At 45.5% G+C, this 26,612-nt stretch overlaps 1 long non-coding RNA gene across 1 annotated transcript; it reads right to left on the reverse strand.

Annotated features, from left to right (window-relative positions):
• Positions 1-20,328: 20,328 nt before the first annotated feature.
• LOC145807903 (uncharacterized) lies at positions 20,329-21,416 on the reverse strand. The gene is made up of 3 exons (XR_014351309.1): positions 21,299-21,416; positions 21,099-21,197; positions 20,329-20,768 (listed from the first exon to the last, which is right to left on the reverse strand). It is a non-coding gene; the product is annotated as an uncharacterized LOC145807903 (long non-coding RNA).
• Between the last annotated feature and the right edge of the window lie 5,196 nt (positions 21,417-26,612).

Consider the following 26,612-nt stretch of genomic DNA (forward strand, 5'->3'; position numbering starts at 1 on the left):
ATTGCACAAAGCAGTGCGATGCGCAAAATAGCGCGTGTGTAAATTGCAAAAAACAGTGCGATGCGCAAGAAAGCGCGAGTGATTAGAAATGCGAAAGTGCACAAGGCAATGCAATGCGCAAAATAGCGCGAACCTGAACCTGCACAGAACAGTGCGATGCGCAAAACAGCGCGAATGATAATCTGCACAAAACAGTGCAATGCACAAAATAGTGCGATTGTAATGCGATGCACGAGATAGTACAAGTGAAACACAACCACAAGATGCACAAGACAGTGCGAGTGAGATACAAAGTGTAAGTGCACAAAATAGTGCGAGTGAGATACAATGCACAAGAAAGTGCGATAAAATGCATGTTCTATGCAAGTGAGGAAGAATGCATTTTCTATGCAAAAGATATGAGCATTTTCTATGCAAGTATAGAAGAGTGCATTTTCTATGCATGAGACAGGCATATTCTACGCAACATTGAAAACAAAGGATATTCTATACGGAATCGAAAGCAAGCATATTCTATGCATGAATTATAACGATGCGCGGCACGCATGTAACAAAAGTGTATATGAAAGTGCACAGTCTACGCAATAGAGGGGCATCAAACATGTACTCTGGTGCCTCTGATTTACCTCTTAGAGGACTTTGCAACATACTCAGCTCAAAAGGGGACACCCTGTCTATATTGGCGAGAGGTAACATCTGCATGTGAAACCCTCAGGCGCTGCTTGGACTGCCATTTTGACTTGAAGCAGGCTTACACTTGAAGTAGAGGCACGCTCATTCTTCAGAACATTGACATGGTCTGAAGAGGTACATCCGGAATACAATCTCAGAATTTGACGAAATTGAAACACACTAAGATGCTCCAAATTTTGCTCTTTTCTTTTACTTTGCAGTCTGGAACCAATATAGCGTCAGATAGGTCCTGGTTTTATTGTTCACACTTATCGGGGGGGGGGGGGACCCTGCAGTTTATGAAAGAAGGAATCTTGTTTTGTACAAATGTGGAGAATGGCACAGCACTCTGAGCACAAAAAGATTTATTTTTGAAATTGAGAAAGGAGTTCTTAACCGGGTATTGAGCCTACGACTGAACACAGCGAAAAAGACTCAGCAACGGAAAACAAAAAGTAAACAACCTAAACACATCGAGTAACACTCGAAACGACCCAAAACAAGAATCGAGATAAAACAAAAAGACACGACACTCAGGCGTGCATAGGGAGCCTATTTCACCAGGTATTGTTTCCCACCCATTCTCACTTGTGATTCTCACATCACTTGGCACTCAATCTCTAGTTTTCTGAAAAAGCCCTTTTCTTACTTTTCCTCTCAACGCACATCTCTCTATTCTTCAATCTCTCATTTTTTATCCCTCCCCTGGGTGGTTGATGGGTAGACGAGAAGTTGTGGGCTTTCGCCCCTAGCATTCTGCTAGATTCTTTTCTTCTGCTCACAACAGTGAACTTCCCTTACAGAGGGGTTGTGATGCGACTGGATGTGCAGCAGATCTGCAATCGACATTGGTTAACGATGTTCTACTGGGGAGTTTGGACGTGATTAGATCTGTCCAGATGAGGGAATGAAATATCCTGCCCCATTCCAGTTCGTACTTCGCACTTGGCTTGATACCTCGTTGCTTGGAGGGTGAGAGAGCTTTCAGCCTTTTGTTGTTGACTTCAATTGTGCCCTGTTCTGGCAGGTAGAGTGCCCTTTCTGGCAAGTATGGTGCCCTTTTGGCAAGTATTTTGACAAAGGGGAAAAGACAGAACACCTGACTCAACTGTGCCCCTAATTCATCATTTTGACCATTTTTTGTTTTGGTTTTTCTACTAAAACAATTTTAACCAATATCAGAGTTAGATTAACATGCTTATTCAACTTTTTGATTTTGAAAATCATGCAAGTTAGGTTGTGAGCACTGAAAATTTTCCTTTTTTTTGGGTCCAGGAAATGGTCCAATTTTAGAAAATATGGAATAATTTTCGAGAGGATTAGTCAACCTCAGTAATAATTCTGAAAAACTATTTTTGCAAACGGCCAATGTTCAACGAGCATGGAACCTACTCTCGAGATGCACGACCTTGGACCCATAGCAATGGAAAATTGCCCCTTGTTTGAAGGACACTGCATGGCAACAGAAAGTTGCCCCTAGTTTGAACGGCACCGCAGTGTATTGAATGGCAACGGAGAGTTGCCCCTCGTCTAAATGGCATCGCAGCGCATTATAATCAGTCCTCGGAGCGATGATTACAACCGAACTCTTGGATGCAGGGAAGGCAAAGAAGATCAAAACCATTACATGGACACAATCGAATTGAAGTGTTTTACGGTTGGACTTCAGAATGAAGTTGCCTACGTATCCCAAAGATGGGAATCAAGCCTTACATAGTTCGGGGGTTAAGGTACACTTGGGTATTAACCTCTCCTTTTACGCTCTAACTTTTGCCAAGGCCGCCCTTTCTGGGTTTTCAACCTTGCGAGTTTTCAACCTTGCGAGTTTTGTTCTTCTTTTCCTTTTATTTCTTTTTGTTCGTTTCTTCTTTTTTTTTTCTTTTTTTTTTCTTTTCTTTTCATTTTCTTTATCATCATTTTTTTTCTTTTCTTTCTTCATTCTTTGCATTTTTCTTTTTTTTTTTTTTGCTCTTTTTCTTCTTTTTCTTGCTCTAACTTTTGCCTGGGTCGCCCTTCCGGGTTTTCGACCTAGCGAGCCTCTCAAGGGTAAAAGTGTAGCTTGGTCCATGTCAAATGGTTTTGAAATCTCGAAGTCATCTGAATCCAGGAGAATGGCTGTTGTTCCCTGATGATGTAAGAGTCCATCCAATGGAGGGTGAATTTGCCTCTAGTGTTGTGGATCGAAACTCAGTTGTTCGTCAGTAGAAACCTTCTTCTTTCCTCCCTTCTGAGATTTGGCATTCTTGCCAATCTTTGTTAGCTTGAGAATCATCCCAATTTTTTTTTTTTTGACTCTTCGAGCACATCTGACATCTTTGCCCCTAGTTCGAGGGGTGCTCATGATCTAACTTCGCAAGCTTCTTAATCTGACTTTGTTGCCACTAATTCACGGGCTGCTTTTGACCTGGCCACACAAGCCTTACATTGTGGTTGACCGTTGAACATTCTGAATTCCAGTTTAAGGTTTGAAATCAAGAGGGGTGGAGTCTCGAGGCTGAGAGCGATCCAAGGCTGCACAATCTCAAGAGCGATTCCACACAGGTCTTCGTAGGACCGCGCAAAACATTTTTTGAAAGTTTTTAAGAAAGCGACAAATCGCTTGCGCTGAAGACAGTGTAGAACCAATCTGGATCAAAGCTAGGGTCCTTCTCAGTACTCACACTAACAAGCATGATTTCATTCATTAAAGGGCTTAGCACGCCTCTCTTTCTCTCAGTTTGATCAAATTTTGCAAATCCTGAGGAATTCCTTCTTCTTTGTTTTCAACACAATGTTCAAAAAGTTTTGAAAAACTCAGGTCATTACAATGACTTCAAGGCATCGAAAAGACAGAGTTCTTAGTCAAATACTGTAATCTCATTTAGAATTTCTGGCACAGCTGGCATACGGCAGAAGCAAACACAAGAGTGTGAAAATCACCGTTGTTCCATTCAGATCTGTTGGTGTAACTGGCTCCAGGAAGAAACAAACTCAAAAAGAAAATGAAAAGACAAACACAAAATGAGCAAGTGATGCCCGAGGTAACACCCCCGAAATCTCCCGACTCCAACAAAACAGGACTGACTCGATACAACAAGACAGACCCAACTGACTTAGTACAAAAAGACTAACTCTACACAACACAACAAGACTGACCCAATACCCAAGTCAGAAACTAACATTCGCGAATGCTTAAAACAGTGCGTGCCATACGCCATATCTGGAGTAAATCGAGCGCCATCCGCAGGTGGTTCATCCCCCGATCACATCACATTATCCCCCACAAGTTCACTGATCAAGTGCAGATAAACTTTGCTGAGTTGGTGCGACGATGACCTTATTGTCAATCAGATCTTGTATTTCGTGGCGAAGACGGAGACAACCATCAGTGACATGGCCGACTTGCTGATGAAAGGCACAGTACTTGGTCGGATCATGGGAGTGAGGAAGTCTATCTGGCAGTGGTCGCGGCTCCAACGGTTTCAAATCCCCCTCTCTAATCAGGATCCTAAAGGCCGCTGATAGAGACATGTACAGTGGTGTGAACACCCTCTGGCCTCGAGGTGGGTGTTTTGAGGTTTGTGGAGTTTTGCTGGATGCACCAGCAAAGGGATTGGCAAGCGTTGACTGGGTTTGCTGATCGTTTCCGAGCACGGGATTAGGGCTGAAAGGAACATTCCTCGTACAATGGCCCTTCTCCTGGCTTGCCCCTTGATTCAGACTGCTCTCATTCTGAGTGGCAAAAGTGTCATCCACAGTTTTTGTAACAACTGCGAGGACTTGCTCTTTGTTCAGTCCCTCAGCTTTCAAAGCCTCAATATCCCACCGAAGGTGTTCATGGGGACCATTGCCTGCCCCTACCTTGTTCTTACCAGTCGCTTCCACTTTGTCAAGAGATTGGCCTTCTTCTAATGCAACTCGTCCCGAAGTTGGGGAGCCTTTAGATATGAACTCCCTGGTACGTGATGTGGTTGATGATGGGGCCAAAACCCCAAAGGCCAAATCTGCCACAGTTCTCTGAAGATCTTCGATCATTCTCATCAGCTTAGAAGTAGTGGGTTCATGGGTTTGATATGATTGGGGTTTAGATGCACCCATCATGCATAAGTTTAGGCTCTCTGGGATAAACACATTAGGCTTGGGTAGATGGACTGGGGTGATGTATACGCTGGGGTCGTAAGGGACGGCCAGTGTGTGGATTAGGTTAAGATGTGGATGAGGTACTTGATCATTGGGGGCTGAAAGTGGAGCTATCGTCCGGTTGTCAATGAGATTTTGGATCTCATGACGAAGGCGGTAGCAACGGTCGGTGCCATGACCACGCTGCTGATGGTACACATAGTACTTGGAGGGGTTATGTCTGGCTGGGAGTGGGTCAGGCAGAGGTTGAGGATCGAGGGGTTTGAGATGCCCTCTTTCCATCAAGGCTTTTAGTGCGCTAGTCAAGCTCATATAGAGGGGGGTGAAAGTTCTTCCCTGAGCTCGGGCTGGGCCGGCTGTTTGTAGGCTTGGATTGGCAAAAGGGTTGGCTGTGGCTATTGTATTGATTTCAGTGGGTTTGGGAATAGCGTTACTACCAGCATTGGTACTCTCGGAAATCACCCTTGTTGTCGGTTCACTTGTTCTGGGAATGATCCCTGTGTTGAACGCATTCTCGACCTGAACCCCCTGTTCATGCAAACTCTTGAAAGTGAATAGCGGAGCGACTATCAACTTTTGCAACATATCATGCTCAAGGTTTCGCACCATCATCTGCACTTGATCCCTCTCGGAAGGCCGATTTGTCATCTGTGCTGCCTTTGCTCTCCACCTCACAACAAATTCCACAAAAGGCTCTGTTGGGTTCTGGCGGGTTGCTTCAAGTTCTTGGATGGTCATTTCAACTTGGGTATTGTAGGAATACTGATCGACAAAGGCCTCAGCCAATTCTTCCCAGTTTTGCTTCACTGTATCCTCCAACTTGGCATACCAAGTGGCTGCTACACCCGACAGGGTTCTTCCATACAGAGAGAGTTTCTGTGGCTTAGTCAGACCCATCGGCTTCAGGACGTCCAAGAAAAGTCAGATATGTACCGTTAGATCTCCAGACTCGTCGAAATGGTCAATATATGGCATTTTGAATCTGTCTGGGAGCCGCACGGCAGACTCAATGTGCCCATCCTCAATGTCGGGAATGGAGTTAAGGCCCTGTGACTTCTTGAATTGCTTCTCAAGGTTCGCAATTTTCATTGCAGTCGAATTGAGCTCATTAACATGAAAAGGTTGAAGCCTCTCAGTTGGTTGCACCAGGGATCTGAGCACCTGAGCTTGAGTCAACCTTTCCTGAGGATTCGGACACTGCAAATCTTCAATTGGCGAAAGTGGATCAAAGTTTGGCTGGGGTCCCAAAGCTGGATATGAGGCAGATGCCCCAGGTGGGCGCTGCGTTTCGATACTGGTCTCAGCTTGCATGGCAGTTCCCTGATTTAACGCTGTTATCACGGCCACAAATTCTTCTGAACCCTGTGCCATCACGGGTCTGCAGATGATGTGACTGGTGACTGTCGGATCAGATGAACCAATGAGCCCTGTCTGGCCCTTCTTTGCCTTACCCCTGGCGAAGGAAAAACTGGTTGCCCTTGAATTGAATCTCTGACCTAACAAAGTCTATCAGCACTAGTCCAATGTACCAGGGGGATATCGGAGCCTTCTGAAGCTATGGTTCCAGGACTACCCTAGCAAAAGAGAAAACAGATAGCATCTCAGCTCAATTTTACTGGGATGGATATGAGCATAGCGGAATGATTGTGCTCAATACTGATCACTGTTCCCCAAATATCTGTCCCAAAACTGATACCCTCAGGTAAAACTGATTCCCCAAATACTGATGCCCACAGGCCTGATGCCCAAACTTGCAAACTGATATATGCATTCCTGTAGAGATACACTCTAAAAGCACATAGCAAGTAAAAAGAGCCAAAACACCCCTATGTTGGGGTAGGATTTCCATGTCCTATTTTGTCAGGAGCTAGGGTTTCACTACGCACGCAGCGGTTTCAAACAACCTATAATCGGGTAAGCAACCTGTCCTAGTTTGGAATGGTCACTATGGATTTCGATATGCACTAGGTCGAGTGGTCAAAAGGGTGCCCCAGTAAAACCGGAGTTTGTGTTCCCATACTGTCAGAGCCCATAACCGGTCAGCCTTATGGTCATGCCTTGACAAGACAAGCCTCCGGCAAACCGTTCAGGAATGGCAGATGGCAAACACGGTGTCCTAGGCACACCAATGCAAATGCAATGCAAAGAGACACATAAATGAAATCAAAACAGGATATCACGAGTTCGAGTCAAGCTCTCTAACTCCCCAGCAGAGTCGCCAGAAACTGTAACAAGCCCGCGGGGGACCTCGCTACAGTTCGGACTCGATTTGTGTCACGGTTCTTTATCTGAACCAAAGAGTCCAAATTCGGCAAATCGTTTTGAGAAAATAGATTTTTTTGAAAGAAATGCTAAATATGGACTGCTTTGCCAGATACAGAGTCGCCACCTAAATATTTTTTTTAAATGGGGAAATTTAGGAAACCCTGACTCGGTGCCAAAGGCCACGTGTCCGTCATCACCAAAGTTACCTCGGCTCGGGAACTTGGGTACGATTGAGGAAGGTCAGCTATGAGCACCCCCTCTCGCCCGATCTGAAGATCGGCCTCTACTAACCGTGATATCTTGTTTTGAAAACATTTATGTGTTCTTATTCCGGTTATTAGCCTAGAATTACTATGTTATGCGCACAGCAAACAAGTATAGACCGAATCGTCCAAATTGGAATAAAACATTTCAGGTTTGCTTTGAAAGTGATTTGCTACTCGCGAATAAGCTAAAATGCAGGTTTTGCCACCCTCGAGTGGGCTTTTATAAAAGACGGTTTTGCGACTATCTAGTGGGCTTAAAACTCACAGTTTTAATGCATTATTCCAAGTTAGGTAATTCAACCTCCATCCACAGGCATTCAAGCAGTTATATCACATAAGCAGCTAGCCTCATTGTAATCATGCTGTCATGGCAACACTCACACGCATGCAAGGATGCTAAAGCAAAAGAACTTATAGAGTACTCCAAGCCAAAACAGAAACTAGTTAGTAATCATATGCATGATCCTAGTTCATGTTAAGATGGCTAATGCAGCACATGAAAAATGCAACTATAATAGGCTCGGCTATCCTAAAGAATGGCATGTGAAATGCTGCAACTAACAAGTACTCAACTTGGATTTGAAATACAAGTGCAGTTAGCATGATGTGCCGAGCCCGATGCATGTAAGACAAATGTATGGATGCACGCATGCATAGCATAAGGTATGCTAATTTAGATATGCCCTAATACTAACCATTGAAAGCAGGTAAATAAAAGGGAAAAAAGACGTGGGGTTGGAAGACATACACACACGCACCCACACTTATTACAAATTTGCCCTCGCCCGGAGGGACCAAAAGAATATACAATTTAATTAACCTACAAGCTAATTAAATATTACAAGCCCTTAATTAATTAATAAATTAACTAAGCTATGGAAAGCAGTAAAAGGCCTCGGGAAGAGGAATGAATGCATGCATGCTCGGCTTTGCTCGGAAATCCAACGCCATGCACAAGTTTGCCTCTATTTTCCTTGCTCTGCTCCTCTGAAAATTGCACAACTCCCAAGGTATGCTTCATGGACACTGTGGAGCACCACCAGCTAGAAGGAATGACCACCGGCCATGGGGAATGATAATCGGCTACTGGTTAAGCCATCGGCCACTGATGGATGGCCGGTCGGCACTGGAGATGGCCGGCCGGCCAAATCTTCCTGCATAAACCTGTTTTGGCAGCAGCAGAGGGCAAAACATGGCATGGCAATGCATTTCAAGCAAATGTGTGCACCAACGCATCCCTTATCATGTTGGTGACTCAAAGGGACATGGTTCTCGATTCTCGGACCACCAATCGCGTATTTCAATGCGTGATGGCCCAAGAAACCAAGTATGCACTTTGATTTCAAATGAGATGCACATCAAACAAACAAGTGAAACCCAACCTCTATCATACTCAATTCAAGAGGCAAGGCATGTGTGCTCATGCAATGCGACCTAGGCATGTTAACTAAGTATGCAACATGGGCATGCAAGCAAGTAATGCACAATGCATGTTAGGCGCACAATGTAAATGAGCAAGCATGCAAGATATGGAATAATAATGGGAGTGACAAGCATACAAGATGTGATCTAAGCATGCAAGTGTGCCGGGCATGCATCATATTAAGCAACCTAAACATGCAACAACACACAAGTATGCCACAACACACAAGGTGAGCATGCATCAACATGTAAAGGATGGTCATACACTAACTTGGACAGCTCTCTACTAGGTCCAAAACAGTGGCCAAAATGATGCAACAAAGGCATGAAAACACACACAAGCATGCATGCACAAGGCCTTAAACATGGAGCATAAGCCATCAACTCTTCAAAGCATGAAAGGGATGGAAAATGCAAGTATGTAAGCATGGAACATGGACTGAAATGTGGTCTCCAATGATGCCAAATCATGAGAACAAGCCAAGTAAAGCATACTAGTGACCGACACACCCAAGGCTAGTAAGCTAGAATGCAAAGAAGCTATACAAAGCATGGAAAACATGAATCCAAAGACCCAAGACAGACCTTAAGCATGTTAGAACATGACCAAAAACTTCACAAAGCTAAGCCAAAATATGCAAGCATGGTGGTCCAAAGGCAAGATGCATTTCTAGGCAAAATAGAGGAATACAAAGCAAGTGTATGATGCATGCCAAGGGTCAACAAACCAACATGGGACAGAGGTAAAACATGCTAAATAAACACCAAATACCCACTGAAATAGAGCCAACGCATGTTAGAATGAGGTGCTCCTTTGGAAGGCCATGCAAGGGGTTGTTATACACATGCAAGAGGGACACTCAATATGACCAAAAAAACTCTGGAAATGGCTTATGGGGGTCCTAAAACCCACTGAAAAATGCCTGAACCGAGCTCAAGAAGTGTGCAAATATAGACCCCTTTGTAAGGCCAAAAAGGGCATTAAACAAGACAACAAGGAGAGGGGATGGCCCTCTCCTTCTTAGGGCCTTAAACCACCATCCTCACCACTGAAATCCCTCAAGATTTCAGTGGTGAGGAGGCCCAAACAAGGTGGTCCCGGAGCTCACTAAAAATGCACAAAAATGAGGCCAAACAAGGCCTAAGAGGGGTCAAACAACCCCAAACACCAAAGTGGTCTTAATGAAGTATCTTAAACACAAAAAAAAAAAAAAAAAAACTTTTTTATGTTATACACCAAGCTCAAATCAGCAAGCAAGACAGGCTAAAATGAGGTACAAGAAAGTGCTAAAAAGGGGAAGAAACTTACCCTTGAAGACCAAATTCGAGATCAGCAACTTCAGGGGCCAAAAACCAACTTTTGGAGCTCAATAAACCCTCCCAAGAACCTCAGTCCAATGGTAGTGGTGTATGGCTATGAGGTGTGGTGCAATAGGCCAAGAACAAGGGTCTTTGAACACTCTAACACACCCAAATGTAGAGATAGAGGGAGATATAGAGAGAGAGGGTGATATATATGTTATATGTATGTATTAGGTCTGATTTTGCTGAACCAAAACAATGGAGGAGGATGGGTTTCTTTTATAGAGCAAGGAAATGGCATAAAGCTTCTCAAAGAAGCTATACAAAAGGGTCAAAGGGACCAAGCTTCTAAGAGAAGCTAATGCAAAGGTGCAAGCCTCTTGAGGAAGCCAAGACAAGGGGTCAAAGCTTCCTCAAGAAGCTTTGAGCCAAGGGTGCAAAAAAGAGGGTCAAAAGGGGTGCAAAGGGTGCAAAACAGCCACACACGTGCATGGGGAGCAGAGTCTGTGCATTCCAGCTGGCACAGCTGGCATCCATTCAATCTGGAGAATACTCCGGAAGGTCGTCGGCTAGCAAACTTGGTCGGTCAGCCATCTTTTCTGGCCGGTCGGCCGTCTATTTGGTCGGTCGGCCATTTATTTTGGCCGGTCGGCAGGAAAAATCTGCTCTGCAGGTCCAACTTCAAACGGGCATAACTTCTTCTTATGAACTCCTCTTCAGGTCATTATTGTGTCACAATTGAAACCCCGGAAGTAAGCTTTCCAATGGAACCAGCCTTGCATCAAAATTCCAACTGTGAAAAAAGTTATGCTTGTTTTAGTGAAGGATGCTCAGTTTCGGTCCAACCGGGATGATGCCCAACTTCAACCAATCATATCTCCGCCCTCCGGTCTCGGATTTAAGAGATTCTTGAATGAAAAATGAAGCCCCAGAAGTCTTCGTTCCAACAGTGGTGGTTTCATAGCTTAAGTCAAAGTGTATAGACAAATAAGCTTGATTTAGCGAGGACTGCTCGTCCCTCTCTTAGCAATTCTTGCCTATCTTCTTCTCCAACTTGGCTTCTCCCCTCTTCTCCTCTTTTCTTCAACTTCAAACCCCTAAGCAAGGTGTTGTAAAAGATTTTTGAAATATTTTATCTCTCTTTCATTCAGTTCCACTTTGTCCTTGCTCGGTTTATCGAAAAGCACATTTTTTGACAAAATGTGAGCCTCGGAACATCGTAGAAACTTTATTTCAAAAATGTTTTGAAAGAGAGGGTTTTAAGGTCTAAAAACCATTCAAAATAGCTTTGGTCCAAAATGGGGTGTGAAGTTGGGATTTGACCCTCTCATTGCCGAAGAAATTGAACCTTTGCCCTGCACACCTTTCATCATCGAGCAAACCATCAGTAGCGCCCAAGTCTTAAGGGCGGTCAAAAATGGGGTGTCTACAGGTGCTATCAGCAACACCTCTATCCCGCAACCGTATTGGTTAGACGCTCCGTCAAAGTACATTGTCCAAATCTCTTCCTCCACTTGCAGAATAGCTTCATCTGGAAACAGGTATTCTACCGCTTTATCCCTTTTTGCTGGGTGATCTTGCAGGAACTTTGCTACTGCTCTTCCCTTAATAGATTTGCGAGTACCATACTTCAAATCAAATTCGGAAAGAAGAAGCAACGAACGGGCTAGCCTACCTGTAAGCGTTGGTTTCTCAAAGAGATATTTGATTGGATCTAATCTCGAAACAGGTAATGCCTCAACTTTCTGGTTGCCCATACCAAGGCCAAGCAAGCCTTTTCTAGCAGGGTGTACCGAGTCTCATAATCCAGCATCTTCTTACTCAGGTAATAGATGGCCTTCTCTACTCTATCCTCAGATTCCTGAGCAAGCATGTGTAGACACCCCATTTTTGACCGTCCTCAAGACTTGGACGTCACCATTGGAACACTTGGTGATTACCCTTGTTTGTGTTCGTCTTGAGTTCCCGGAGGTCTCGGTTGCGCGCCTTGCCTCAGGATCTCTTGACTCGACCGTGTTGTGTCTGGTTTTGCACCAAACACTTGTGTTTTGCCTTGGAGGGGCAGAGAATGCCTTGTGAGGCATCCCCACACATCACCGGCCATGGCTTGAGGCCACCGGCCAGTGATTCTGTGCCATCGGCAATGTATATTGCCGGTCGGCACTCTTTGTTGCCGGTCGGCCATTTATTTTGTCAAAGTGGCAATTTTGGATGGCCGACCACTGTTCATCTACTTTTAGTAGATATTTTGTGCCAGTTGTGATAGCTGGCACCCACTCTGTTCCCCTCCATACACGTGTATGGAGGGAATTTCCTCTTGGATGGCTTGTTTTGGAAGCCTTACAAGAGGGAGTTGCCTATAAGAAGAGGGCTCCTCTCTTGGCATTAGGGTTAGAAAAAATTGTTAGGGAAGCTCTGGTTCTAGGTTTAGGGTTTTGTATCTATCCTATATCTATACCTCTCCTTCTCTTGTATTGTGTGTGTTTAAGCCTTAGTTTTGTACACAAACACACACTACCACACCTTTCCTTGGAGGTGAGGCCCCTGAGGGTTGTTTTCAGAGTTTTGAAGCTGGTTTGGACCTAAGGAGACAGCTGGTCCACCATTTGTGAAGAGGGTCTACAAAGGTAAGACTTTTGTCCCTTTTTACCCCATTTTTGCATAGCTTTTTAGCCTATCTTGAAACTATTTTTGAGCTTTGTGTATAACATAAAAAAGTTTTGTTTTTAGGCCCTCTAAATAGTTGTTTGAGGTTGCTTCAAGCTTTGGCATTGTTTGACCCCTCTTAAGCCTTGTAAGGCTCCATTTTGTGCCATTTTGGGAGAGCTCCGAGACCTTGGTGTTTGGGCCTCCTCACCACTAAAATCTTGAGGGATTTCAGAGGTGTGGATGGTGCCTTGAGGTCCCAAGAAGGAGAGGGCCACCCCCTCTCCTTGTTGTCCTTGAAAAGGGCACTTTTTGCCTCTCTAGGGAGCACCTAGCTTAGGCTCTTGTTGACCATGCCTTAGCTATTATTTATGCTTATTTTGCCATGAAATAGCATTGTTTTAAATTGGTTTTGGTGCACCATGCTTTCTTAGCATACATGCCTTGTAATGCCATTTTGTTACCTTAACATGTCATAGGTTGTAAACCATTGTTCTAGCATGCTTTAGGCCTAGCTTTGTGAAGCTTTCATGTTTATTTTGCCATGTTTAAGGTCTGTCCTTAGTTTTTTAGGTCGACTTTAGCATGCATTGCATAGCCTCTTTGCATTTTAGCTTGTAGGTTTCAAGTATGTGAGTGTATAGCATGCATTAGTTGCTTTGATTTAGTGATTTGGGACTATTTTCCATGTCATTTTAGTCCACTTAGCATGCTTGTATACTTGCATTTCATGGCTTTTTGATGTTTCAAGAGTTTGTGTTTCATGCTCCTTGAAAGTGCATTTGTGCATGCTTTCATGTGTGAGTCATTTAGATGTCATCTAAGTGGTTTTGGGGGTTCATTTTGATATACTAAAACCCTGATTTTAGTTGCTTAATTCATGCCATGTTTGGTCTTGTTAAGTGTGGTTCAACACCCTTTTAGCTTGCTTTGAATCTTGGACTTTGCTTGCATACCTTGATTGCATTGTTTGGGTTGGTTTGGCACCATGTTCTTGCATGATTTTCAAGGCTAAATTTGCACGCTATATGTCCATGTTTGCATCCTCTCGAGTGTGCTTGAGAATTGCTCTTTAATGCTTGAAGTGTTGGAGATCATTTGCATGCGTGTTTGTGTGCCTATTAGCCCTTCATTTTCGAGCACCTTGGCCACTGTTTTAGGCCTAGTAAGGGCTGCCTAAACCATGTTTAAGTCCATCTCTTTGCTTGATTGCATGCTCACCTCGCATGGTTGCTTGCATACTTGCATGTACACATTGCATTGCCAAGTTGCATCCTTAGCTCGCATGCCTAGGTTGCATTGCATTGTGCATGCATTGCCTCACCTCTTGAAGTGAGTCATGATAGAGGTAGAAGCCCCTTTGTTTGTTGGTTTGCATTGCATTTGAAATCAACATGCATAATTTGGTCTCTTGGGCCATCACGCATTGAAATGCGCGATGGATGGTCCGAGAACCAAGGACCATGTCCCTTTGAGTAATAAACATGATAAGGGATATGGTTGGTGCATACATTGCTTGAATTACATTGCCATGCAAAGCTCTGTCCTCTGCTGCTGTCAAACAGATTTTGCAGGAACTTTTTGCCGATCGACTGCACATAGTGCCGACCGGCAATCCATCCGTGGCCAATATCTTCATCAACAATCGATGATCACATCTTACTGTCGGTGGCCATTCTCCTCAGCCGATGGTGTCCCCCAATGTCCAGGGAAGCAATTCTGAGACTTTGGAAGTTTTGAGAGGGGCAGAGCAAGGAAAACAGAGGCAGCCTGCGCATGGCAGTGGACTTCCGAGCAAGACCCGAGCGCGCGTGCATTGGGCCCTCTTCCCGAGGCCCTTTTTCTTGCTTTCTTAAATTAATTAATTTGTTTAATTAATTTAGTTGGTCTGTAATAATTAATTAGCTAGGATAGTTAATTCATTATTCGAATTGTATTATTCTTTTGGTCCCTCCGACCGAGGGCGAATTTGTAATAAGTGTGGGTGAGTGTGTGCATGTCTTCCAACCCCCACCTCTTTCTCCCTTTTACTTACCTGCTTTGATGGTTAGTAATACGTCATGTTTAATTTAGCATACCTCATGCTATGTATGCATGCATCATTCATCAGTATTGCATGCACCGGGCTCGGCGCATCATGCTAACTGCATTAGTATTTCAAATCTAACTTGAATACATGCTACTTGTGCATTTTCACATGCCATTCATAGAATAGCCGAGCCTACTCTAGTGACATTCCATATGCGTTGCATTAGACATTTAAACATGGACTTGGATCATGCATTGATTGCTAGCGAGTTCTTTGTTTTAGCACGGAGTACAATGTAAGTATTTATGTTTTAGCATCCTTGCATGCGTGTGAGTGTTGCCATGATAGCATGATTATCATGAGGCTAGCTGCTTATGTGATATAACTGCTTGAATGCCTGTGGGTGAAGGTCGGATTGTCTGAGTTGGAATGGCTCATTGAAATCCGTGTTTTAGCCTACTTGCGAGTAGCAAATTCCAAAACATTTTTCCAAAACAATCGTATATGTAATGCTTATTCCCAAATTAGGCAATGTAGTCTATACTTTTGTGCTGTTCGCGTAACATAGTAATTCTAGGCTAATAATCGGGTTAAGAATGCATAACGTTTTCAAAAACGGATATCATGGTTAGTAGAGGCCGATCTTCGGATCGGGCGAGAGGGGGTGCTCATAGCTGACCTTCCCCAATCGTACCCAAGCTCCCGAGCCGAGGCAACTTTAGTGATGACGGACACGTGGCCTTTGGCACCGAGTCAGGGTTTCCTAAATTCCATCTTTAAAAAATACTTAGGTGGCGACTCTGTATCCGGCAAAGCAGTCCATGTTTGGCACTTCTTTCAAAAAAATCTGTTTTCTCAAAACGATTTGCCAGATTTGGACTCTTTGGTTCAGATTAAGAACCGTAACACGAATTGAGTCCGAACTGTAGTGAGGCCCACGGGCGCGTCTACAGTTTCTGGCAACTCTGCTGGGGAATTTAGAGACCTTGACTCGAACTCGTGATATCCTGTTTTGATTTCATTTATGTGTCTCTTTGCATTGCATGTGCATTGGTGCGCCTAGGACACCGTGTTTGCCATCTGCCATTCATGAACGGTTTGCCGGAGGCTTGTCTTGTCAAGACTTGACCATAAGGCTGACCGGTTATGGGCTCTGACAGTATGGGAACACAAACCCTGGTTTTTACCGGGGCACCCTTTTCGACCATTCGACCTAGTGCATATTCGGATCCATAGTGACCATTCCAAGATAGGACAGGTTGCCCACCCGATTATAGGTTGTTTGAAACCGCTGCGTGCATAGTGAAACCCTAGCTCCTGACAAAATAGGACAGGGAAACCCTACCCTAACATAGGGGTGTTTTGGCTCTCTTTACTTGCTATGTGCTTTAGAGTGTATCTCTACAGGAACGTACATATCAGTTTGCAAGATCGAGTATTAGGCCCGAGGGCACCAGTATCAGTGTTGTTGAGAAATTAGTTATCTGCAGGTATCAAGTTCAGTTTTGGGGACAGTGATTCTGGGGAACAGTGATTAGTAGCAGAGTGCAGTTGTTCGGCTACGCCTGTGATTGATCTGTTTGGGATGAAATGCTGTTTGTTTTTCCTTTCAGTTCAGGAGTATCCAGAGAATTGATACAGAATAGCTAGTGTTCCCCCTTACTGAGGCAGGACTTATGATGACGCAGAATTCAGAAGAGATTGTGGTTATGACAGCTACGCTAGATCAAGGGATCACCCTGCGGGATAAAACCAATGTTGATGTATCGCATCCGCCTAGGTCGCCTGTCGCGCACCCGGTCTGGAGCCCCCAGTTGTATCAGGCTCGCGAGCCCACTACATTTGAGCTGATGGGAATGATTGGTGACCTCCAGAGATCCGTGGACGATCTGGCCTGTGGAATGTTGGCTTCGCCGCCAGCGGCACCGTATGCCGAGAATTTCATACCACAGGAGCCCCTGCTACTGGGGCGGATTGTGATAGAGCTCAGCCAACCAGAGGTTGCTTCCAGCTACAACAACAACGTGTCAGCAACAACTGGGCTTCGCTCTGATGCAGTAACCCAAACCCCCGATCAGGCTGAGGCCAGAGACAAGAACAAAATGAAGGCAGATGCCGATCCCATTGAACAATTGCTGCGGGCAGTCAAGGCCTTGAAAGCCGGGGGGATGAACAAGCAACAGATATCCGCAGTTGTGGCAAAAACTGTGGAGGATGCTTTCCCCACTCCACCTGAGGGTAGTTCAAGTCAGTCAGAAAATCGGGATAGGCCCCGTCATGCCAGAACAGTTCCTCCTATTCCCAACCCTGCACCTAGGAAAGATCAGAAAACCAAGGCAGTGCCTGCCGACCCTTTTGCTAGTGCGCCTAGTAAGAATACTCTGACTTCAAAGTACCTGCCCCGAGGGCGCAGGATCTTTCATGCTCTCTACATACCTCTGTCTAAGGCACTTCAGATTCTTGCCAAAAGGAGGCACCTCAAACCCCTTGAACCTCGGCCTCTCACGAAGAATCTCCCTCTCACACATGATGCTGCTTTGTACTGCGCGTACCATCAACAGACCGGTCATGCCACCGACAACTGTTTCCGCCTTCGCCATGAAGTGCAGGATCTGATCCATAATGAGATCATTGTTCCACCTTACTCAGCGAAGTCCGTTACCACCGAGCTGTTGGACTTTGAGGATACTGCGAGTATGTGATCAGGAGTTGGACCACCTGCGGGCGGCGCTCGATGTATTTCAGATGTGGCGTCTGGCATGCACTTTTTGAGCATTTGTAAATGCAGTTTTGTAGCTTCCGGCTTGGGTTTTGAGTCAGTTCTCTGTTTTGTTTTTGAGTCTGCCTCTTTGCTCTGAGTCAGTCTTTTGTTTTTGGGTCTGTCTTGTGGTATCGAGTCAGTCCCATTGTATAGGATGTCAGGTGATTCTAGGGTTGTTGCCTTGAACACCGTTTTGGTTTTGTAAATCCCCTTTTGTTTTGAGTCTGTCTCTGCTGTGGAGCCAGTTACAATCAGGGAATTTGGATGAAACAGCTGCGGCTACCATGTTTCCATGCTTATCGGTAATTTTGAGCTAGTTGTGCCAAAGGATTTGAATCGAACGGCCGTGCGTTCCACCTGTTCTCTTGTGCCCTGAAAATCATTGCATTGACCTATGTTTTTCAAAACCTCTTTAACACTGCGGTGAAAACAAAGAGGAAGGAATTCCTCGAGTTTTGCAAAACTTTGATCAATTTGAGAAAAGGAGAGGCACGCTAAGCCTTTAATGAATGAAACCATGCTTGTTAGCGTGAGTACTGAGAAGGACCCTGGCCTGATCCAGATTGGTTCCACACTATCTTCGGCGCGAGCGATTTGTCGCTTTCTTAAAAACTTTCAAAAACAAATGTTTTGCGCGGCCCTGTGAAGACCTATGTGGAATCGCTCTTGAGATTGTGCAGCCTAGGATCGCTCTCAGCTTCAAGATTCAACCTGTCCGTTTTCGAACCTTGAACCTGTTTAGAAATTTCAACGGTCAACCACCATGTGAGGTCCGTGTGGCCAGTTTTGAAGCAGCCCTCGAACAAGAGGCACCAAAAGTCGAATAAAAAAGATTAGATCTCACTAGAAGAAGCTCGTGGAGCAGCCATGATGGATTCTTCTGCAAATCATTGCAACAGCCGTTCTCCTAGATACAGAGAGGCTTCAACTTCGAAAACCATTTGGCATGGACTTGTTACACTTTTACCCTTTGAGAGGCTCGCTGGGCCGAAAACCCGGAAGGGCGACCCAGGCAAAAGTTAGAGCAAGAGAAAAATGCAAAAATGCAAAAAAAGAGAAAAAATAAAATCAAAAAAAGAAAGAAAGAAAGAAAGAGAATGAAAAGATACAAAAAATCAAGGAAAAAAGAAGAAAAAAAAAAGAAAAGAAAATGAAAAGAAGCTCGCAAGGTCGAAAACCCGCATCGGGCACCTTGGCAAAAGTTAGAGCCTGAAAAGTGAAGGTTAAAATACCTGAGTGTACCTTAACTGGAACTACGTAAGGTTTGATTCCCATGTTTGGGATACATAGGCAACTTTATCCTGAAGTCCAGCCCCCAACGCTTTCATAGCGCCTCAGTCCATGTAATGGTTTTGATCATCCTTGCCTTCTCTGAATCCGATAGTTCGGTTGTGACAACCATAGGCAACTTCGTCCTGAAGTCCAGCCCTCAACACCTTCAAAGTGACTGTGTCCATATATTGGTTTTGACCATCTTCGTCTTCTCTGTATCTGAGAGAGTTCGTTTGCAATCATCACTGACGAAGACTGTTTACCAAATGCTACGGCGTCATCCAAACAAGGGGCAACTTTCCGTTACCATGAGTCGCCGTTCAAACCAGGGGCAACTTTCCGTTGCCGTGCAGTGTCCTTTAAACAAGGGGCAATTTTCCATTGCCTCCGATCCAAGGTTGTGCATCTCGAGAGTAAGTTCCACGCTCGATGGGCGGCGGCCGTTTATAAAAATAGTTTTTGAGAATTTTTACTGAGGTTGACCATTTTCTCGAAAATTGTTTTATTTTTCCAAAATTGGGCCATTTTCTGGGACCCAAGAAAGGAAAATTTTCAGTGCTCATGGCATGACTTGCATTATTTCAAATCAAAGATCGAACAAGTGTGTTAATCCGACTCTCATTTTGGTCAAAATTGTTTTAGTAGAAAACCAAAAAAAATGGTCAAAATGATGAACTAGGGGCACAATTGAGTCAGGTGTTCTGTCTTTCCCCCGTCGTCAACATACTTGCCAGGAAGGCACTCTACCGGCCAGAAGAAATAGCTATGAGCTAACAGCGTTGGGCATGAACCCGCAACTTCCTATTCATTCATCAATCACCTTGGGGAGGGACGAAAATGAGAGAATAAAGAATAGAGAGGTGTAAGTTGAGAGAAAAGTAAGAAAAAGGGTTTTGAGAGGAAAAAAACGAGCCTGAGGGCCGAGTGATGTGAGAATCACAAATCAGAAAGGGTGGGAAACATACTCGGAGGAACTGGCTCCTCGAGCTTTGAGGTCTTTCGTTGAACATGTCCGCGTGTCGTGTCTTTCGTTTTGTTCACCTCAACTTTTGTTTTGGGTCTTTTCCGAGTGTTACTCGATGTGTTTAGGTCGTGTACCTTTTGTTTGAGTCCTTCCCGCTATGTTCAGTTCTAGGCTCGATACCCCGGTTGAAAATCCTTTTTCTATTTCGAAAATCGTTTATGCTCAGGGTGCTGTGCCATTCTCTACATCTGTGTGAAGCAAAAGAAGAAGAAGAAAAAATCAGGGCATCTGAGCGTGCTTCAACTTCAACTGGTTCCATCTTTGTGTTCCATCTTGTCAGATTGGGCCGTTTGTTCAGGATTTGCTGTATGCATAATGAACCAAGTGTGGTGTTAGGGGCTGTACGCAGACTAATCCCCAACAGAGTATGGGCTGCACGTTCAGTTTGAGCAGTGTGTTGCTTGGGCTGTTTTGCTATGAGGCCGTTTGGTTATCTGATCATTACAGTACAAATGCTCAATTTTTTCAGACAACAGGTCAATTCCATTCACATTGAGGTGTAACATGATGTGATGCGATGCAATACATGAGATATGTAAATGTAACACTTTTTAAGCAAAAAGTTTGTTCATTTCATTATCTTTTTCAAGTACATAGCTTTGAAAACAAAAATCTGCCTGTGGCAGTACAAGGTAATCTAACTACCAGCAAAAAGAAGGAAGAAAAAGAAAAAAAGAGTACAAAAAAAGAAGAAAAGAAGCAATCTGGATCATCATCAGTAGTCTCAGGCCCGGGGATCTGTCCTCACCCTCTTCCTGGACGAAGGTCCAGGGGCATCGTCATCAGCATCGCCATCTGAGCCTGACTCTGAGTCGTCTCCAGCCTCCTCAGATGACTCGGCCTCTGCCTCTGCCTCGGACTCATCATCATCATCATCGTCATCATTAGGGGTCGGTGCCCGAGAGCTACACCCGACATGAACACGCCCCACCCTGGTACGGGGACGTACAGCGTCTCCACGCCCTCCTCGAGCAGGAATAGAGGGCCCAGCTGGAGCGCCACCCGCCAGAGGAATCTGGAAGGGAGGTTGAAAAGCACAAACGGCAAATACATCAGAATACTGTGAGCAGTGTATCAGTACAGAATGCAGTGTATGAGTACAGTATGTGAATGCCGTGAGCAGCCTATCAGTGCAGAATGCAGTGTATGAGTACAGTGTGCAAATGCCGTGAGCAGTTTATCAGTGCAGAGTGCAGTGTATAAATGCAGTGTATGCAGTGTATCAGACGCTGTGAGATCAGTGTGTCAGGTGTTGTGCCGTGCATCAGATTATGCGAATCAGTTTATGAATGGTTTGAGACCGTCGTCAGGAGGACATACCGGAATACTGTAGAGGGCCAGGAGGTCGAAGGTCCGCTGTAGCATCCCCATCATGGAGGCATTCAACTCCAGGGACTGCCGGGTGTACTCGGAGGACGCCTGCAAAAGTATCAAAGGCATCAGTATTCTGCGGAATATCAAAATAAATTGAAATAAAATGACAATGCAAGATGCAAGATGCAAGATGAAGTAGTACATACCGGAGGTAAGCCATAGAACCCGACCAACTCATGGTCAGCCGGAGGAGGAGCAAAGGGAATCTGGTACGTCCCCCCACCCTGCCCTTGGCATGTCAGTATAGTGGGTAGAGCTGGCCAGCTAACCCCCTGACCCCTCCGAGCTCCGCTCCTGGCACGGACACGAGTCGTCATCGACGTCCCTGCCCCAGCTCCTGCTCCAGCTACTGGCGCCGCAGGTCCGCCTCTCTCAGCTCGGCGACCACTGCTCAGAGGCCGCATAATGTAGGCCTGGATGTACTCTCTGAAGTCGCCCTCGCCCTTGAAGTCCCCCGTGTCCCAGCCGATCGTGTAATCGGCCATCTCCTGGGCGGTGAACCTCTCAGTATCTCTCATATGGGCAGGAGGCGGACCCGGGATTATCTGCTCCAGTAAACCCAGGGTCTGTCGCAAGAAACGCTCACCCAGGTACCAAGCCCGACAGACTGGGCCCTCCAACAGAATCCGACAGCTGGAAGTCTCCCCTGCGCCCTCATAGTGATCCCTCACCATGGCCGGCAACGGAGCCCAGGGCTGCCAGGTGATCTGCGGGTAAATATGCAGTTTGTTATCTATCTGTTATCAAACATACAGTGCTAAGCAAAGCCTAAGCAAATTCTAAAGTTGAACATACCTCCGTGGCGGTGATGGTGTCGAAGTAGCGGCGGAAGAAAATAAAAGACTCCCGTGGTCTCCGCACGCATCGCACATCAAAGCGATGAGAAAAAGGGACGCCGAGTGGGGTCTCCACATCAGGTACTGGGGCAAGCCTGGGAAAGTAGGCATACACCCACAACTGCAGAACAGAGATAAGTATGACTATCAGATAAAGCAAAATACAAAATAAAGCAGGAATGGCAGAGCCCTGTGTTGTGTAGTGTATTGTACAGAGTATACAGTGTGTGCAGTATACAGTCAAAGTAAAGCAGAGCATATGTGTGCCGCGTGTGCAGTATATAGTCAGCGAGAGGCAGACCGTGGTATATGCAGTGTACAAAATACAGAAAACGTGAAGCAAAAATGTAAAAGGGGAAGAAGGTGTACCTCCCAAGCTCGCCAGTAGCCGCCAAGAAGCTGTCCGCTGAGGAGGGAAGAAGAGCTCATGTAACCATATAAAGTGGCCAAGCCGGTGCCACCCCAGTCATAGCGGCGGATCCGCCTGACATCCACCAGTGCGTTCAACAGACATAGAGGCACAGTGTTCGCCCGGTCAGCGAAAAGGGTCGTCCCAAGCAAAAACATGATGAAGCCCCGCGCATACTGATCCCCCTTCTCCAGGGTCATCTGCGCCTTCTCCGCCAAGGCTGGCTGAATCCGGAAGTGGCTCTCGAACCACGAGTACCTGACAAACCCTGCCCGGGCAAGGGGTGGCTGAGTGCCGAGCAGGTACAGCTGGGCGGCGTCCCACTTATCCATATCGGTGTCGAAGGGGATCGGATCACCCCCTACCCCGATGCCGGTGAGCATCGAGAAATCATAAGGGGTCATCGTCATGTCCCCCGCGACGGAGAGGTGGAAGGAGTTGGTGGTATCCCACCACCTCTCCACTAAAGCGGCAAGCAAGGGCTTGCAGGTCGTAAGCCAGGAGAGCCCCCTGCAGAAGATGCCGAAACCGGCCTCGTCAATGATATGACGAACCGCGTCAGGCAACTCTATGTACCAATCCCGAGCAACAACGTTCCCATACCCGCGGATGGTATGGGAATCCCCCTGTAATAAAAAAAAAACAACAATTGCGAGGCAATATTCAAAACGCAGTTTTAAGAAGCATATAGGTATACAGCATGTGTGCATGTTTTCAAATTCGAACAGACATCGGGTGCCGGTGTACTTACAGTGAACTACAACGTGTGATGTGTCAGCGTGTTTGAGTGGTTCAGGGCAAAAACAGCATGTGTGCATGTTTTCAGATTCAAGCAGATACCGGGTACCAGTATGTATGCAGTGAAATACAGTGTGCACCTTGCGTTTGGGTGATTCAGGGTCAGTGCAGTGTGTGTGCACGTGTAAGTTTCAAACAGATATCGGTTGCAAGTTTGTTTGCAATCAACTACAGTGTACAGTGTATCGGTGCATCCAGGCTAAGCAGTTAAAGAATAGAATCAACTAATGGCAGTTATGTTCTACATTGCGGAAAATAATAAAACATAAGAAAGAATGTTACCTCGGAAGCGCCGAAGGACAGATGGGAGGTAGGCTAACGCAGGAGAAGCTCGCGCGCCCCGCCCCTCTCGAAGCTCCGGAACTGGCGTAGTCCATCGGGGAGCATCACATGAACCGCAGGCCTGTAGGTCTCCGGATCGAACGGCCGGATGTGAAGTGGCAAGGGCTCGGCCTCGGGATCCATCTCGTGCTCTGGAGGGGTCCCGCCCTGTGGAAGATCGTCTGCCATCTCGAAGAGAATGTGAAAATGGCCGAAAGATGAAAAACCGGGCGAGAATGTGAAGAGTCAACAAAAAGTCAACCCCGAGAAGGCCGGAAAAGGCTGGAAAAGCCGAAGTGTGGAAAAGGCACAGATATTAAGAAAAACTCGAGGGAAACAAGCCCCAAGTGGCAGAAATTGAAAAAAACAACACCGAAATGAAATTTCAATCGGTTCAAAACGTTCGAAACGCGAAGGTATTCGCGAATCAGACGACGAAATGGAGGCTACAACGCAAGAAACGAGGAAATCAAAGGAGGAAAATGATCTAGAGAGAGAGGGGGAGAAATTTCGAGCAAGAGGAAGTGAAGAAAATAGGGCTAGAAGCCCTATTTGAAAAGACCCGTGGCCAAATGACTGAACTGCCCCGATACAGGGACTTTTTGCCGGTCGGCCACACTCTTTGCCGGTCGGCAAAATAGTTTGCCGATGGAAATTGTATGATGGCCGATGGATGGCCGGTGATGCATTTTGATGGCCGGTGGACATCCGGTGGTCTCCCACAGTGGTTTTGGAGCCTCCTACATCCTTTTTGGGGTTATATGTGTGGTTCAGGGCCTTCATTGCTCAAGACGGTGCAAGAATCGTGTATCTCCGACGCTCAACCGGCCTTCGTTTTGACCTCGGATCGTGTCTTCTGTGCGTGGCACTCGAATTCGTGCAAGGTGTATCCTTTCCGTATCCTTTTGGCTTTTACAAAATTCAAAAGTTGCCCCATGTGCATCGCATTTCAATCACAAAGTCTTGTGCATTGCATCCCATCGCGCTATCTTGCGCATCGCACTGTCTTGCGCATCACATCTCAAATGCACGCATTTAGCACGGTCCGGCGGGACCAAAAACACGCGCGGTCTGGCGAGACCTTAAACCCGCTCGGTCGTATTGTCATGCGTCTCAAAAGCCGCGCTTTGTCGCGCATTTCGAAATCATACATCTTCATGCATTTTCATGCATCATGCATCGTCATGCATATCTTAAGCCGCACGTTGCTGCACATTTCAAGTTCACTTGCATTGTTATGCATTTCTTGTGCAACATACGACGGTCTAGGAGACCCTAAATCCTCTGAAGGTGCAAGTCCTTCGATGTTTGTCGTGCCCGAACGACTTTTGATGAGTTGCATTATACATGTATTTCAAGCGACTCGCGTCGTCGCATATTCAAGTTCACGTGCATCTCCAAAGCCACTTGTTGTCGCGCATTCCATGCATCATGCATCATCATGCATTTGCATTTCAAAAACAAAAACAAAACAAAAAATATAATTGCATTGTCATGCATCATCGTAAATAGTTGCATTGTCATGCATCGTTGTAATATAGTATAGATATTGCATTGTAACTTGCATGCATTCACTACATCACTTCCATCTAGTGCTTGCGCCTTTCCATGTTGAGCTTGGTCTGGTATGTGCCCATACTTTTCACGTCGAAACATAGTTCAGTGGACCGTTCTATGTTAGACGCGGCTTGTACGTGTACATGCCTTCCTAGGCAAGATTTGGTTTGGCCTGCAAGCCATATCCATTGTATCCATTTCCATTGCATATTTGTAGATATTGCATTGTAACTTGCATGCATTCACTGCATCACTTCCATCTAGGGCTTGCGCCTTTTCATGTTGAGCTTGGTCTGGCATGTGCCCATACTTTTCACGTCGAAACATAGTTCAGTGGACCGTTCTATGTTAGACGCGGCTTGTACGTGTACATGCCTTCCTAGGCAAGATTTGGTTTGGCCCGCAGGCCATGTCCATTATTTCCATTCCATTGCATATTTGTAGATGTTGCATTGTAGCTTGCATGCATTCACTGCATCACCTCTGCCTATTTGCACCTTTCCATGTTGAGCTTGGTTTGGCCCGCGTGCCATATCCATTGCCATTTTCCCCAGCATTTTCATTGTGTATATTACATTGTAGTGTAATTGTTGCATCCAGTATTAGGATCGTTGTCCTTTCCCCAGCGGGTCGTTTCCCCACTTATGTCATCTCCCCCAATACTTGTTCTTATGTCCATCTACATTACTCATAGTTCAGTTGATCGTTCTATAGTAGACGGACTTGTTACCTCCATCAATGTATTTGACATAGGTGTGGTTTCGAACCGCTCATGATTGGATCATGATTCAATTGCTTTGCATGTAGTTTGCATTGTTTCAATTACATTGCATTTTCTTTTGCATTGTTTATACATTGTTTTGTATATATTGCATATCATTTTGCATTCATTTTTGCATTGACATGCATGTTGCTAATAACATTGTACCTATTAAGTTGTTTTCTTTACAGGCACGATATTGTATGTACGGTACATTTGAGGCTGGTGCAACCAGACGAACCGCACAGGTATTGTATCCTCCGAATGAGACGTATCGAGAATTGCATAATTCTCGTACATCCTTTCTGCATTTATAATGTAGTTGCATTGGTGTATGCCAGCTTGAAACTGTCGCATGTGTGCTTCATTACAGCTTTCTTTGCATGATCATAAGTTATGTCCGGCTCTGTGCATTGTCTTGCTTCTTGCCCCCGCCTTCGGGCGCATATCTTGATTGTCTTGCATGGTTGTCTGAGTCTTCGGCCTTGTCAAAAATGGGTCGTCTCTGGGCTTTGACATTCACTCCCGTCATTGTTATGACTTCCGAGTTTTGTCAAAGAGGGGCAACTGTAGACACCCCATTTTTGACAGTCCTCAAGACTTGGAGTCACCATTGGAACACTTGGTGATTACCCTTGTTTGTGTTCGTCTTGAGTTCCCGGAGGTCTCGGTTGTGCGCCTTGCCTCAGGATCTCTCGACTCGACCGTGTTGTGTCTGATTTTGCACTAAACACTTGTGTTTTGCCTTGGAAGGGCAGGGAATGCCTTGTGAGGCATCC

Source organism: Camellia sinensis, chromosome 14 (genome assembly GCF_055761805.1).
Source record: "Camellia sinensis isolate YWXY chromosome 14, ASM5576180v1, whole genome shotgun sequence".
Taxonomy (NCBI): domain Eukaryota; kingdom Viridiplantae; phylum Streptophyta; class Magnoliopsida; order Ericales; family Theaceae; genus Camellia; species Camellia sinensis.